Here is a 15,222-nt window from a genome sequence, read left to right as displayed (position 1 = left end):
CACACACACATATATATATATATATATATATATATTTTTTTTTTTTAAGTGGAAAGACTCTCCTATTATCAGAAGCATGTGCAAGTCATTCACTTGGAGAGAAGCATAATATAAACAGTCTGGTTGCCTTCAGCATTTGTTTAGATAAAATTGGAATGGTGTCTTAGAAAACTAAAAATCTTTTAATGCACAGAAATGGCCATAGAGGATCTATTTTTCTTTCCATAAAAACTAAGCTGTCTGTTGCCTTGAAGAAAAGAAAATAATGAATTTGGAAAGTGACATTAAATATCTTAAATACTGCCAGACTTGGTGATTTGTTTTTTATTTGCTATGTTCTAGTGAAATTTGGAAGAAACTGGAAATGAATACTGATTAAAAATTTAATCAAGACTAATGAAGGCTTTTTTGCCCTCTTTAGACCAATGACACTACATTTTTTCCCCAAAGCCCATGTTTCCTAAAAAAAAAAATGAAATTAGGACTGTGATACAAATTCACAAATGGCCATGGATTTGTAAATGTGACTAAAATCTGCCAAGAGATTCTGATATGAACATATTTCAAAATAAGTTTGTATCATAAAATAGTTTGCAATCCAGAAGATTAACTAGTGAGTAAAAGTCAATGATGTAATTCTAAGATCAAATGAATGAATTTACAATTTTCTGTCTCCTCCATTTTCCCACCCTACCTGAAATTCAGCCTAGACAGACAGGCAACAGACTAGTCACAATATTATGTGTATTAACTATGACAGAAATGTTTTGAAAGTTATAAAGACTGTATACAATGAACAGTGAATCAACCCTTGTGGGTTGAGGGGAGGTCTTCTAGAGAAAATTATTTATATCAGAGCCTTAACTTCTAACCTTAAATTCTTCCCCAAGGGAACCAGTCATCATTTGATGATTTCTAACATATAGTCACATATATTAAAATAAAACTTTAATATGTCAGAGTTTCAAGAAGTGTATGATGATGACTTATTTTTTTTTCCTCTTCCAACAAATTTCAACCCATTTTATGCTATTTTTAAAACTGCTTTTATCAACACAACCCATCTACACTATTTTAAAAATCATAAAATATTGGCAGATATATAATTAAAAGTCCACCCCATAACCTAACAGCAACTTTCAAAAGCAATTGTCTTAAATATTTTAACTATTTCTTTACTTCCTTACATACAAATTTTCAACATCACTCTTACCCTATGCTCTCTCTTGACTTTTTAATTCTGAACACTATTGTACTTTCCCTATAGAAGATGCAAATTCAGCACTCTTTTTGACACTTCCTTCACCACAAAACATTCACATATAAACAGAACATACTCTCACACACATAATCACAAACGCATTTTCTTACCTTATTTCCTTACTATGGTTATATGACAATGGCATCATTATTTGTATTATAATGACAATGATAAATCCTGTAGTAAAGTTCCATTTTCCATTATCATTTTCTACCCAGGATGAATAATTCCTTAAATATTTAAATCTGATTACTTGTTAATATGGGGCTTCCCTGGTTGCTCAGTGGATACTCTGCCTGCAATGCAGGTGACCCAGGTTCAATTCCTGGGAAGATCCACTGGAGGAGGGAATGGCAACCCACTATAGTATTCTTGCCTGAAGAATCCCATGGACAGAGTAGCCTGGCAGGCTACACTCTATGGGGGGGGAAGAGTCAGACACGACTGAGTGACTAAGCACATAACACATTTGTTAATATGGGGCTTCGCTGGTAGCTCAGTGGTAAAGAATCTGCCTGCCAATGCAGGAGATGCAGGTTCAATCCCTGAGCTGGGACAATCCCCTGGTGAAGGAAATGGAAACTCACTCCTGTATTCTTTCTTGGGAAATCCCATGGAAAGAGGAGCCTGGAACGCTATAGTCCTTGGTGTTGCAAAAGAGTCGGCCATAACTTAGTGACTAAGCAACAACAATTCTGATAAGTATTCAAGTATTTATCTTACTATTAATTTTTTAACATTTTCTCCACTTCTCTTTAACTTTGTAAAATTGGACTCTTTGAAATGTTTTTTTTTTTCCTGAAAATTTAGAATGACATGGAGATAAACACATGTATCCAATTTATCATGTTTAATCAGATATCTGCCAGTATGTATTTGTATAATCTTTAGGTTAAATACATACATGTTACATACACACATATATACAGACAAATGTTTGGGGATGGATTTCCTTGCTTAAAATATTTCAATGTTGAGTCAATCTTAAGTCATTACACTGTTATCTATCACAAATCAGCAACAGCATTGACCTTACATCAACACAACTCCTCTGAAAGTTAGAGTCTGCCTTTCTTGGCCACTAGTGTTTCCCCAGGGTTTGACTCATAGTGTGTGGTGAATACAGATGTCTGACTGACAAGCTTATGTACTGTCAAGAAGTCTCCAGTCACTGGATTCTGTGGCCCTTACCTTTATAATTATTATGGTGTGATCGTTTTTTAATAGAATAGGACTGCCATAAACCAATTCAGTAAAGCCTACTGAAAGTCAGACTTTCTCTTGATACTGCAATATTTATTATTTAATTAAGTTTCAACTTATTATTATACTATGGATAGACAAGATGGATAGACAAGATGGATAGACAAGATAGGCAAGATGGCGGGGTGGAAGGATGTGCACACATCTTAACCATCTTGAATAGGAAAGATGATGAAGTAGAAGGATGTGCATATCTTCTTTTGTGAGAACACTGAAACTCGCTGATGAACAATCATCAATAGGAGAATGTTGGATCTCACCAAAAAAAAGATATGCCATGTCCAAGGGCAAGTAAAAGCCCCAGCAAGAAGGTAGGAGGGGTGAAATAGCATTTAGAATCAAATCCCATATCTGCCAGAGACACCTGGAGGGCTCAAACAAAAACTTGTGTGCACAAGGACCCAAGACACCAGAGACTTAGCCAGACCAGCCTTTGAATGTTTGTGTGTCTCCTGTGAAGGCATGGGTCAGCAGGTTCAACAGTATGTGAATCGAGAACTTTCAGATAGTCAAGCTGTATTTAGAAAAGGCAGAGGAATCAAGAGATCAAATTGCCAACATCCATTGGGTCACAGAAAAAGCAAAGAGTTCCAGAAAAATATCTACTTCTGCTTTATTTACTATGCCAAAGTCTTTGACTGTGTGGATCACAACAAACTGTGGAAAATTCTTAAAGAGATGGGAATACCAGACCACCTTACCTACCTCCTAAGAAATCGGTATGTTTGTCAAGAAGCAACAGTTAGAACCAGACGTGGAACAATGAACTGGTTCCAAACTGGGAAAGGAGTACGTCAAGGCTGTATATTGTCAACCTGCTTATTTAACTTACATGCTGCTGCTGCTAAATCATTTCAGTTGTGTCCAACTCTGTGCGACCACACAGATGGCAGCCCACAAGGCTCCACTGGCCCTGGAATTCTCCAGGCAAGAACATGCAGAGAACATTATATGAAATGCTGAGCTGGATGAAGCACAAGCTGGAATCAAGTTTGCCAGGAGAAATACCAATTACCTTAGATATACAGATGACACCACCCTTATGGAAGAAAGTGAAGAACTAAAAAGGCTCTTAATGAATGTGAAAGAGAGAGTGAAAAAGTTGTCTTAAAAGTCAACATTCAAAAAAATAAGATAATGGCATTCAGTCCTCTCATTTTATGGCAAACAGATAGGGAAACAATGGAAACAGTGGTTGACTTTATTTTGGGGGGCTCCAAAATCACTGCAGATGGTGACTGCAGCCATGAGATTTAAAGACACTTTCTCCTTGGAAGAAAAGCCATGACCAGCCTAGACATCATATTAAAAAGTAAAGACATTACTTTCTCAACAAAAGTCTGTCTAGTCAAGGCTATGGTTCTTCCAGTAGTCATGTATGGATGTGAGAGTTAAAACTACAAAGTAAGTTGAGCACTGAATAATTGTTGCTTTTCAACTGTAGTGTTGGAGAAGACTCTTGAGAGTCCCTTGGACTGCAAGGAGATCTAACCAGTCAAACCTAAAGGAGATCAGTCCTGAATATTCATTGGAAGGACTGATGTTGAAGCTGCAACTCCAATATTTTGGCCACCTGATGAGAAGAACTGACTTCTTAGAAAATACCCTGATGCTGGGAAAGACTGAAGGCAGGAGGAGAAGGGGACGACAGAGGATGAGGTGGTTGGAGGGCATCCCTGTCTCAGTGAACCTGAGTTTGAGCAATCTTGGGGAGTTAATGATGGACAGAGAAGCCTGGCATGCTGCTGTCCATGGGGTCACAAAGATTTGGACACGACTAAACAACTGAAATGAACTTGAACTATTATTATACACCAAGCTTTGTGATCGACCCTGTACTCTAAGAGTGAGGCTTTATAAAGAACTTGGCATTAGCATATTCATACTATCATATCTGGACCCATCACTTCATGTGAAATAGATGGGGAAACAGTGGAAACAGTGTCAAACTTTATTTTGGGGGGCTCCAAAATCACTGCAGATGGTGAATGCAGTCTTGAAATTAAAAGACTCTTATTCCTTGGAAGAAAAGTTATGACCAACATAGATAGCATATTGAAAAGCAGAGACATTACTTTGCCAACAAAGGTCTGTCTAGTCAAGGCTATGGTTTTTCCTGTGGTCATGTATGAATGTGAGAGTTGGACTGTGAAGAAAGCTGAGCACTGAAGAATTGCTGCTTTTGCACTGTGGTGTTGGAGAAGACTCTTGAGAGTCCCTTGGACTGCAAGGAGATCCAACCAGCCCATTCTGAAGGAGATCAACCCTGGGATTTCTTTGGAAGCAATGATGGTAAAGCTGAAACTCCAGTACTTTGGCTGCCTCATGTGAAGAGTTGACTCATTGGAAAAGACTCTGATGCTGCGAGGGATTGGGGGCAGGAGGAGAATGGAACGACAGAGGATGAGATGGCTGGATGGCATCATGGACTCGATGGACGTTGAGTTAGAGTGTACTCCGGGAGTTGGTGATGGACAGGGAGGCCTGCCGTGCTGTGATTCATGGGGTCGCAAAGAGTCAGACAAGACTGAGCGACTGAACTGAAATGACTGATATAAAATAATCAATGAGGACCTATTGTACATCACAGAGAACTATACACAATATTTTATAGTAACTTATAAGGGAAAAGAATCTGTAAAAAAAATAGATAGATAGAGATACTGGTAAACTGAGTCACTGCTCTATATACCTGAAACTAGCACAACATTGTAAATCAGGTATATTTCAGTAAAAAATAAGAAATGTAAAATGTATGTTCAGGCTTGTTTGGTGGCTCTGATGGCAAAGAATCTGACTGCAATGCAGAAGACTGGGGTTTGTTCCTTGGGTTGGACGATCCCCTGGTGAAGGGAATGACTACCCACTCCAGTATTCTTGCCTGCAAAATCCATGGACACAGGAACTTGGCAGGCCCATGAGATCACAAAGAGTCGGACACAAGTGAGCAACTAACCACATAGCACAAAACATATTTTTAAAAAACAAAACCCAAAGTAGCTACTTTATATGATTCATGAAGTCTCATTGCTTTCGGCAGAGTGGGCACACAATTTGAAATCCTGATTATATATAGACTGTGTTGTGCTCTCTAGACTTACTCTAATGTTAACTTATCAAGTCCTGTCTGACATTTCACCCCATATACCTTGAGCCTATTTCCCAAAACTGTGCTGACAATGCTGTCTCTTGTGTTTGGACAGTTTAAGACTAGATTCCAGCTTGCTATAATCTACCACTGTGACCTCACCTGAACTGCTTTGCCAACGCCAGACCTCACTTCCATCTTCTTCCTGCCTACCTAGTAGACAGTAACATCCTCCAAATCTTCCCCATGTGAGTTCATGTGGTACCTGCTCAGGACAGATAGTATTTCATCTAGAGTAACTGTAATCCTTTCCTTGCTGGGCTTTAGATTTGACATATCACTTCATTTCTTTCATACCCTTATTTGTGTATTTTGCACACATGCTTCAAACAGTTCTAGTCATCTCTAGTCAGATTTTGCTTACCTAAACCTCTGATTAGATGTTTGTGAATTGCAATGATATACAGAGGGCCTCATTTTGTCTTTCTAGCAAAGAAACTACTTTCTTTTACAAGAAATTCTAAATTTCTGCTGTGAAAAATCAAATTTATATGATTTCTGTTCCTTTTAACTGCAACTTCTAATTTTTCCTGAGGAAATAGCATCAGTTCTTAATACATTCTGAAAGGTGATATATGAATTTTTTTTTATGTTTCTTAAAGTGAATATAATATGGAGGAAACCTGAATATAACAGAATTCTGATTCTGCCTTTAACTGGGTGTGTGACCTTATTCTGTTTATATAACATAAGTTTCTACTTTCCCATCTGAAAAACAAAGATTTGCATAGTAACTATCCCTTAGGGATTCTTAATGGATACATATATTAATATGTATAAAGCATATAAAATACCCAGTACATAGTATACATTATAGAAGTATTTGTTGTCTTTCTTTTGGGGGGCCCTGCCTTTGGAGAGCAATTTTATCAATATTTATAGTTTTTAATTGAATATATAAAACATATTTACTAGTGGAAAGAACCAACCACCCAACCTGTGTAACATCAAAGTTTGTTTAACTGCATCTCTGAGAAATGAAATGGGCTTCCCTCATAGCTCAGTCGGTAAAGAATCTGCCTGCAATGCAGGAGACACAGGTTCAATTACTGGGTCAGGAAGATCCCCTGGAGAAGGAAATGGCAATCGACTCCAGTATTCTTGCCTGGAAAATCCTATGGACAGAGGAGGCTGGTGAGCTACAGTCCATGGGGTTGCAAAATCGGACACGACTTAGCGACTACACCACCACCACCTGAGAAATGAAAGACTTCTTCAGTGGCTCAGTGCTTAAAGAATCTGCTGACAATGCCCAAGGTATAGGAGATGTGTGTTGATCCCTGGGTCAGGAAGATCCCCTGGAGGAAGGCATGGCAACCCACTCCAGTATTCTTGCCTGGAGAATCCCATAAATAGAAGAGCCTGGCAAACTACAGTCCATATGGTTTCAAAGAGTTGGACATCACTGAAGTGATTAAGCATGTACGCATGCATTGACGACAAATGAACTTCTACGTAACTTCAAATATGGCATGGGCATTCAGTTTTATACAACTCCCACTAAATTATTGTATAGTTTAATTTTCTGGAAAATTATCTTATGTTAGATAAATGTGTTTCACTGTAATTTCCTCCATAATTGCTATCAGTATTTAGATACTAGAAGGAGGGGAGTAACATTCCCATTACCTCCTAATCATGAATGTCTCAAGCCCAGCAGAGTAGCTGTCTCTTGACACACTGGATGCACAGTATCCTTAATTAGCTGGATTTGGTACCTTTCATTGGCAACAAAAAATTATTGATCAATATAGAGATATTTATCCTTTAACCAGGATGCTACATATATTTTTCTTGACCAACCAGAAAAACCTCCGTTTCGATGTAGCCTCCAGTGCATGTTTCACCATTTTAATTCACAGGAATTCGTGGTCAAAGGTCCTGTTGAAATGAAAATTAATTAGCCTCGGGATCTCCCTGGTGACTCAGTGGTTGAGACTTCACTTTTCAATATAGGAGGTGCAGTTTCAATCACTGGTTTGGGAGCTAAGGTCAAACATGCCTCATGGCCAAAAAATTAAATAGATAAACACCCCAGAACATAAACAGAAACAATACTGTAACAAACTCATTTAAGACTTAAAAAAAAAATTGTCCACACCAAAAAATATCTTCAAATTAGAAAACATCTGTCCTACTTTCAACCTCCTGTAATCTGTGAGCCCAAGGAAGCCATCAATGAAGTGATCAACAACAGACATAGCTGTATTTAAAATCAAGTTCTGAATCAGTAAACCTATAGGTCACCTGAAGTAGAGAAATAGCTCAAGAGAAACCATCACACGCTGTGATCACACAAGCAAAAATTCTTTTGATGATCAAGAACATATTGTGAGGGAAAATGAGGAACAGTGGTCCTATGAGAATTTAGCCAAACTAGGTCCTTTATTATCTCAAAGACCACATCTCATTTTACGTCTAATTAGGTCAGTCCAAACTATGTTTCTATGAAAAGAAAATCATTAGTAAAGGAAACTAAAGACTTTCATATTACCAGAACAGAATGCTTCAATTTAAGGGTGTTTAACACCACTTTTATGAGAGCAAACCTAATTCCTTTGGATTAACTCAGTGACTCCTGCACTGCTAATAACATTGTGGGATTGTTGCTTTATATTATTGCAGCTCACAACTTTATTTACTTAGATAAAGACAATTTAAAGGGCTCCAAAGGCTTATAATGGAAAGTTAAGTCACATTTCATTTTGTTTATAATTTAAGAATTCAAAAACCATACATTTCTAATTAAAATTGAGAGACAGTAAGTGCAAAAATGGTCACATTCATAATTTCAAATATCATCTACTTCTTTTATTGTTTAAATTGATTCCATTAAAACTTGGTCATCTCAGGGGATATAAACAAACATCAAGGATATACATTCATGGTTTACAAGGTCATAGCTCTGGCTCCATCTCAAAATATCTGGACATTGTGTTTGTCAATTTGCAAATGCTGTATGGAAATTCAATAGGCATTTGAGTTTTCTTATTTAAGGGTTTTTAACTTTAAAGCTCTCACTGAGGCTAATTTGAATGCATCTAACTGTGAAGAGGAACTAAAAAGCCTCTTGATGAAAGTGAAAGTGGAGAGTGAAAGAGCTGGCTTAAAGCTCAACATTCAGAAAACAAAGATCATGGCATCCAGTCCCATCACTTCATGGGAAATAGATGGGGAAACAGTGGAAACAGTGTCAGATTTTATTTTGGGGGGCTCCAAAATCACTGCAGATGGTGACTGCAGCCATGAAATTAACAGACGCTCACTCCTTGGAAGAAAAGTTAGACCAACCTAGACAGCATATTCGAAAGCAGAAGACATTACTTTGCCGACTAAGGTCTGTCTAGTCAAGGCTATGGTTTTTCCTGTGGTCATGTATGGATGTGAGAGTCAGACTGTGAAGAAGGCTGAGCGCCAAAGAATTGATGCTTTTGAACTGTGGTGTTGGAAAAGACTCCAGAGTCCCTTGGACTGCACGGAGATACAACCAATCCATTCTGAAGGAGATCAACCCTGGGATTTCTTTGGAAGGAATGATGCTAAAGCTGAAACTCCAGTACTTTGGTCACCTCATGCGAAGAGGTGACTCATTGGAAAAGACTCTGATGCCGGGAGGGATTGTGGGCAGGAGAAGGGGATGACAGAGGATGAGATGGCTGGATGGCATCACCGACTCGATGGATGTGAGTTTGAGTGAACTCCAGGAGTTGGTGATGGACAGCGAGATCTGGCGTGCTGTGATTCATGTGATCGCAAAGAGTCGGACACAACTGAGCGACTGAACTGAACTGAACTGTGAAAGCAATGTTATATCATTATTCTTTCATAGTGAGCCAATCCAGGGGATTCAGGTTTCTGAACTATACTGCAAGGTTCTTCAAAAGAGATTGAATGTTTTTTACTGTGTTTCAGCAAACACAGTAAAGCAAGCACCTTACCTCTATATAGCACCAAGCACCGTACGTCGATTCAAATTGAACATCTCTGCTTCATGGTTAGGTAAGCTATAACAAATACCATTTTCTGTTTCTATATTTCACCTGCTATTTCTATCATAGTTCATCCATTTTTCCACAGTAAAAGTTATCCCAGGAGTGAGCTAGTTACCAGATGCTAAAGACAAAAATAACATTTTCAGTTTAGGAACAATGTAATTACAGAAAAGAGATATTATGTTTGTTAAATCACTATCTAGAGCACATTTATACACTGTCATAAAATGTAGGTACTATAAGCATAATAAAAAAGTAAAACAAAAAAACTTAAAAAAGCTTCATGGAAGTAGCACAAAATAAAATTTGGGCTTAAGGACTCTGTTTAAGAAATACATTTCATAGCCTGTATATTTCATTGGCATTTTGTAGAGATAACCTATCTTTTTCATCTTATTTTGTATTCTTTGTCTTTTGGAAATTTGTCAATGTGTTATTACATCTTATGACCATGTCATGAAACCATGTTATTGCTAATTCTCCTGCTGCTGAAATACCAATGACTATTATATAAGATTAAATCATATATTTATTTTTTCTAGAAAGTATTTTTGGACTCCTATATCCCCCCTTAAGCAAACTTTTTCTGTATAATAACTACCATTGGTTTCTACCCTGGATATTATATTGTGGTGGTGTTCAGTTGCTCAGTCATTCTGACTCTGTGACCCCATGGACTGTGGCATGCCAGGTTTCTCTGTCCTTCACTATGTCTCAGAGTTTGCTCAAACTCATGCCCATTGAATCAGTGATGCCATTCAAGCATCTCATCCTCTGTCAACATTAATGTTCTTATATGGCCAACATCTGTTTCTGGGTTAGCTTTATGAGCATGGATCATTTGATTAAGTTAGTGTTTTTAAATGGTATTGGTATTTTTAGATCTCTAATGTTCTATTGAAATGATAACAATTGAAATTTGTAGCTCAGAATCTAGATGTATTTTTAAAAGTTTAAATTAGGTTGTAAATGTATATCTATATCATCTATATCAATGTTAATAAAAATGTAAATTAATTTCTCATGAGCATGCTCAGGTGTACCTCTGAGTTGACAAGTCTTAATTCTTAATAAAGATGCACACACAATAAAACTGTATTTAAAACTTTGTTTTCAATGCTTTGTAGAACTTACCTGATAGCTAATATCAGATTAAGCATAGAGAAACATCATCCTCAGAGCTAGTTTCATAAGCAGTGAAATGATCAGCTTCACTTTTTTTCACTCAATTGGTATGAGCAATAAACGTAATAAACACATCAGCAGTGGTGGGATACAACAAAGAACATGTTCTTGAGTATATTATAGTAATACAGTATTCTAAAATATTATTCATATGCAAAATACTATTTTCAGGTAATGTCTCTACTGTATTGATTACAAAATTTTCTAGGAAAAGTCTCATATTACCTTTCTCATAAAACCCTCTCTTCCTTTGTTGTTGCTGTTCAGTCACTAAGTTGTGCTGACTCTTTGCCACCCCATAAACTGCATCATGCCAGGCTTCTCTGTCCTTCACAACCTCTCAGAATTTGCTCAAACTCATGTCCACTGAGTCGGTGAGGCCATGCAACCATCTCATCCTCTGCTGCCTGCTTATACTCCTACCTTAATCTTTCCCAGCATCAGGGTCTTTTCCAATGAGTTGGCTCTTGGCATCAGGTGGCTAAAGCACTGGAGCTTCAGTTCAGCATCAGTCCTTTCGGGGTGGACCTCCTTTAGGATTGACTGGTTTAATCTCCCTGCTGCCCAAGGGACTCTCTGTGTTTAGGCAGATTCAAAATGTGATCTCAAATGGATGGTCCGAAGGACACAATGTGACTAAGTCAAATCCTTCTTGCTAGACAATCCAGTCCATGTCCTAAACACAATGAGAATGGAGCATATGTGGACGCTAAGGAGGACGTGGTTGATCCAGGCAATGATCAAAGTGGATGACGTTAGGAGAGCCCCTCTGAGTTCCTAGGTCACTATGTAAATGGAATTTTGTTCCTTTCTCCAGAAATGTTTTTGCTGGGCATCCAGGTTGTGTGAACCACTTAGAAACTTCACCATTTACCCATTTTGCATACACCTCTTCTCTTTCATGATTATTAATATGTATTCAACACTTCAAAAACAATCTAGCAACACGGTACTTTGACATTTGGAAAGAACTGATTTACAGTTTGCTTGATTTTTAAATCCTGGGCAAAAAAAGAGCCACACATGAGCCGTTTTGAGTTTGACCACCAAGATGAGTTTCTTCACTAATAGTCTGCACTGTCCCAAGCAAATCATCAACATAAAATTGGATAAAGGATTTACTGAGCATGACCCTGCCCATCAGAACAAGAACCAGTTTCCCCTCCAGTCAGTCTCTCCCCTCAGGAAGCTTCCATAAGTCTCTTATCCTTATCCATCAGAGGGCAGACAGAATGAAAACCACAATCACAGAAAACTAATCAAACTATTCACATGGACCGCAGCCTTGTTTAACTCAATGAAACTATGAGCCATACTGTGTAGGGCCACCCAAGATGGATGGATCATGGTGAAGAGTTCTGATAAAATGTGGTCCACTGGAGAAGGGAATGGCAAGCCACGTCAGTATCCATGCCTTGAGAACCTGATGAACAGGATGAAAAGGCGAAGAGATACGACACTGAAAATTGAGCTCCCAAAGTCTGTATGTGCCCAATATGCTACTGGAGAAGAATGGAGAAATAACTTCAGAAAGAATGAAGAGATGGATCCAAAGCAAAAACATCGTCCAGTTGTGGATGTGACTGATGATGGAAGGAAAGTCCGATGTGTAAAGAGCAATATTGCATAGGAACCTGGAATGTTAGGGCCATGAATCAAGGTAAATTGGAAGTGGTCAAAGAGGAGATGGCAAGAGTCAATACCAACATTGTAGGAATCAGTAAACTAAAACGGACTGAAATGTGCGAATTTAATTCACAACACCATTATGGCTAATACTGTGGGCAAGAATCCCTTAGAAAAAATGGAGTAGCTCTCATAGTTAACAAAAGAGTCTGAAATGCTGTACTTGGGTGCAATCTCAAAAATGACAGAATGATCTCTGTTTGTTTCCAAGGCAAATCATTCAACTTCACAGTAATTCAAGTCTACACCCCAACTCACTGCCAAAGAAGCTGAACTCAAATGGTTCTATAATGACCTAAAAGACTTTCTAAAAATAATGACAAAAAATGTCCTTTTCATCATAGGAGACTGGAATGCAAAAGAGGAAGTCTAGTGATACCTGGAGTAAAAGCAAAGTTTGGCCTTGAATTACAAAATGAAGAAAGTAGGGAAAACCACAAGACCATTCAGGAATGTTCACAATCAAACACCTTATGATTATACAGTGGAAGTGACAAATAGATTAAAGGGATTAGATTTGATAGACAGAGTCCCTGAAGAACTATGGACGGAGGTTCGTGACATTGTACAGGAGACAGGGATCAAGACCATCAGCAAGAAAAATAAAGGCAAAAAGGCAAAATGGTTGTCTGGGGAGATCTTACAAATAGCTGAGGAAAGAAGAGAACTGAAAAGCAAAGGAGAAAAGGAAAGATATACCCATCTGAATGCAGAGTTCCAAAGAATAGCACGGAGAAATAACAAAGCCTTTCAGTGATCAATGCAAAGAAATAGAGGAAAACAACAGATTGGGAAAGACTAGAGATCTCTTCAAGAAAATTAGAGATACCAAGGAAACATTTCATGCAAAGATGGGCAAAATAAAGGACAGAAACGGTATGGGCCTAACAGAAGCAGAAGATATTAAGAAGAGGTGGCAAGAATACACAGAACTGTACCAAAAAGATCTTCATGACCTAAATACTCCTGATAGCATGATCACTCACCTAGAGCCAGACATTCTGGAATGTGAAGTCAAGTGGGCCTCAGGAAGCATCACTACGAACAAAGCTAGTGGAGGGGATGGAATTCCAGTTGAATTATTTCAAATCCTAAAAGATGATGCTGTGAAAGTGCTGCACTCAATATGCCAGCAAATTTGGAAACTCAGCAGTGGCCAGAGGATTGGAAAAGGTCAGTTTTCATTCCAATCACAAAGAAAGGCAATGCTAAAGAATGCTCAATCTACCACACAACTGCACGCATCCCACACGCTAGTAAAGTAATGCTCAAAATTCTCCAAGCCAGGCTTCAACAATACATGAACCATGAAATTCCAGATGTTCAGGCTGGATCTAGAAAAGGCAGAGGAACCAGATATCAAATTGCCAACATCCACTGGATCATCAAAAAGGCAAGAGAGTTCCAGAAAAACATCTATTTCTGCTTTATTGACTATGCCAAAGCCTTTCACTGTGTGGATCACAATCAACTGTGGAAAATTCTGAAAGAGACTGGATTACTAGACCACCTGACCTGTCTCTTGAGAAACCTGTATGCATGTCATAAAGCAGCAGTTAGAACTGGACATGGAACAGACTGTTTCCAAATAGGAAAAGGAGTATGGCAAGGCTGTATATTGTCACCCTGCTTATTTAACTTATATGCAGAGTACATCATGAGAAACACTGGGCTGATGAAGCACAAGCTGGAATCAAGATTGCCGGGAGAGATATCAATAACCTTAGATATGCAGATGACAGCACCCCTATGGCAGAAAGTGAAGAGGAACTAAAGAGCCTCTTAATGAAAGTGAAAGAGAAGAGTGAAAAAGTTGGCTTAAAGCTCAACATTCAGAAAACAAACATCACGGCATCTGGTCCCATTTCCAGTCCTATTTGCATTTCATAGCAAATAGATGGGGAAACAATGGAAACAGTGGCTGACTTTATTTTCCTAGGCTCCAAAATCACTGCAGATGGTGATTGCAGCCATGAAATTACAAAACGCTTACTCCTTGGAAGGAAAGTTATGACCAACCTAGACAGCATATTAAAAAGCAGAAACATTACTTTGCTAACAAAGGTCCATCTAGTCAAGGCTATTGTTTTTCCAGTAGTCATGTATGGATGTGAGATTTGGACAATAAAGAAAACTGGGCACCAAAGAATTGTTGCTTTTGAACTGTGGTGTTGGAGAAGACTCTTGAGAGTCCCTTGGACTGCAAGGAGATCAAACCAGTCCATCCTAAAGGAAATCAGTCCTGAATATTCATTGGAAGGACTGATGCTGAAGCTGAAACTCCAATACTTCTGCCACCTGATGCGAATAGTTTATTCATTTGAAAAGACCCTGATGCTGGGAAAGACTGAAGGCAGGAGAAGGGGATGACAGAGAATGCGATGGTTGGATGGCATCATGGACTCAATGGACATGAGTTTGAGTTATCTCTGGAAGTTGGTGATGGACAGGGAGGCATGGCGTGCTTCCGTCCATGGGGTCACCAAGAGTTGGACATGATTGAGTTACTGAACTGAACTTAACTAGTGTGTAATATCCTGAAGCAGCAAACAACTCTTATGGCCATCAACACTAATATGAATAAATGAATGAGATTACTAATAAAAAACTACACTCATAAGAGCAAAAATAAGACTTCAAAAATGTAAATTTGAGCAAAAACCAGAATAGAATGTTTTTTAATTATT

This window comes from Ovis aries, chromosome 12, assembly GCF_016772045.2.
Source record: "Ovis aries strain OAR_USU_Benz2616 breed Rambouillet chromosome 12, ARS-UI_Ramb_v3.0, whole genome shotgun sequence".
NCBI classification, from domain to species: Eukaryota; Metazoa; Chordata; class Mammalia; order Artiodactyla; family Bovidae; genus Ovis; species Ovis aries.
This window is presented reverse-complemented; position numbering follows the sequence as displayed.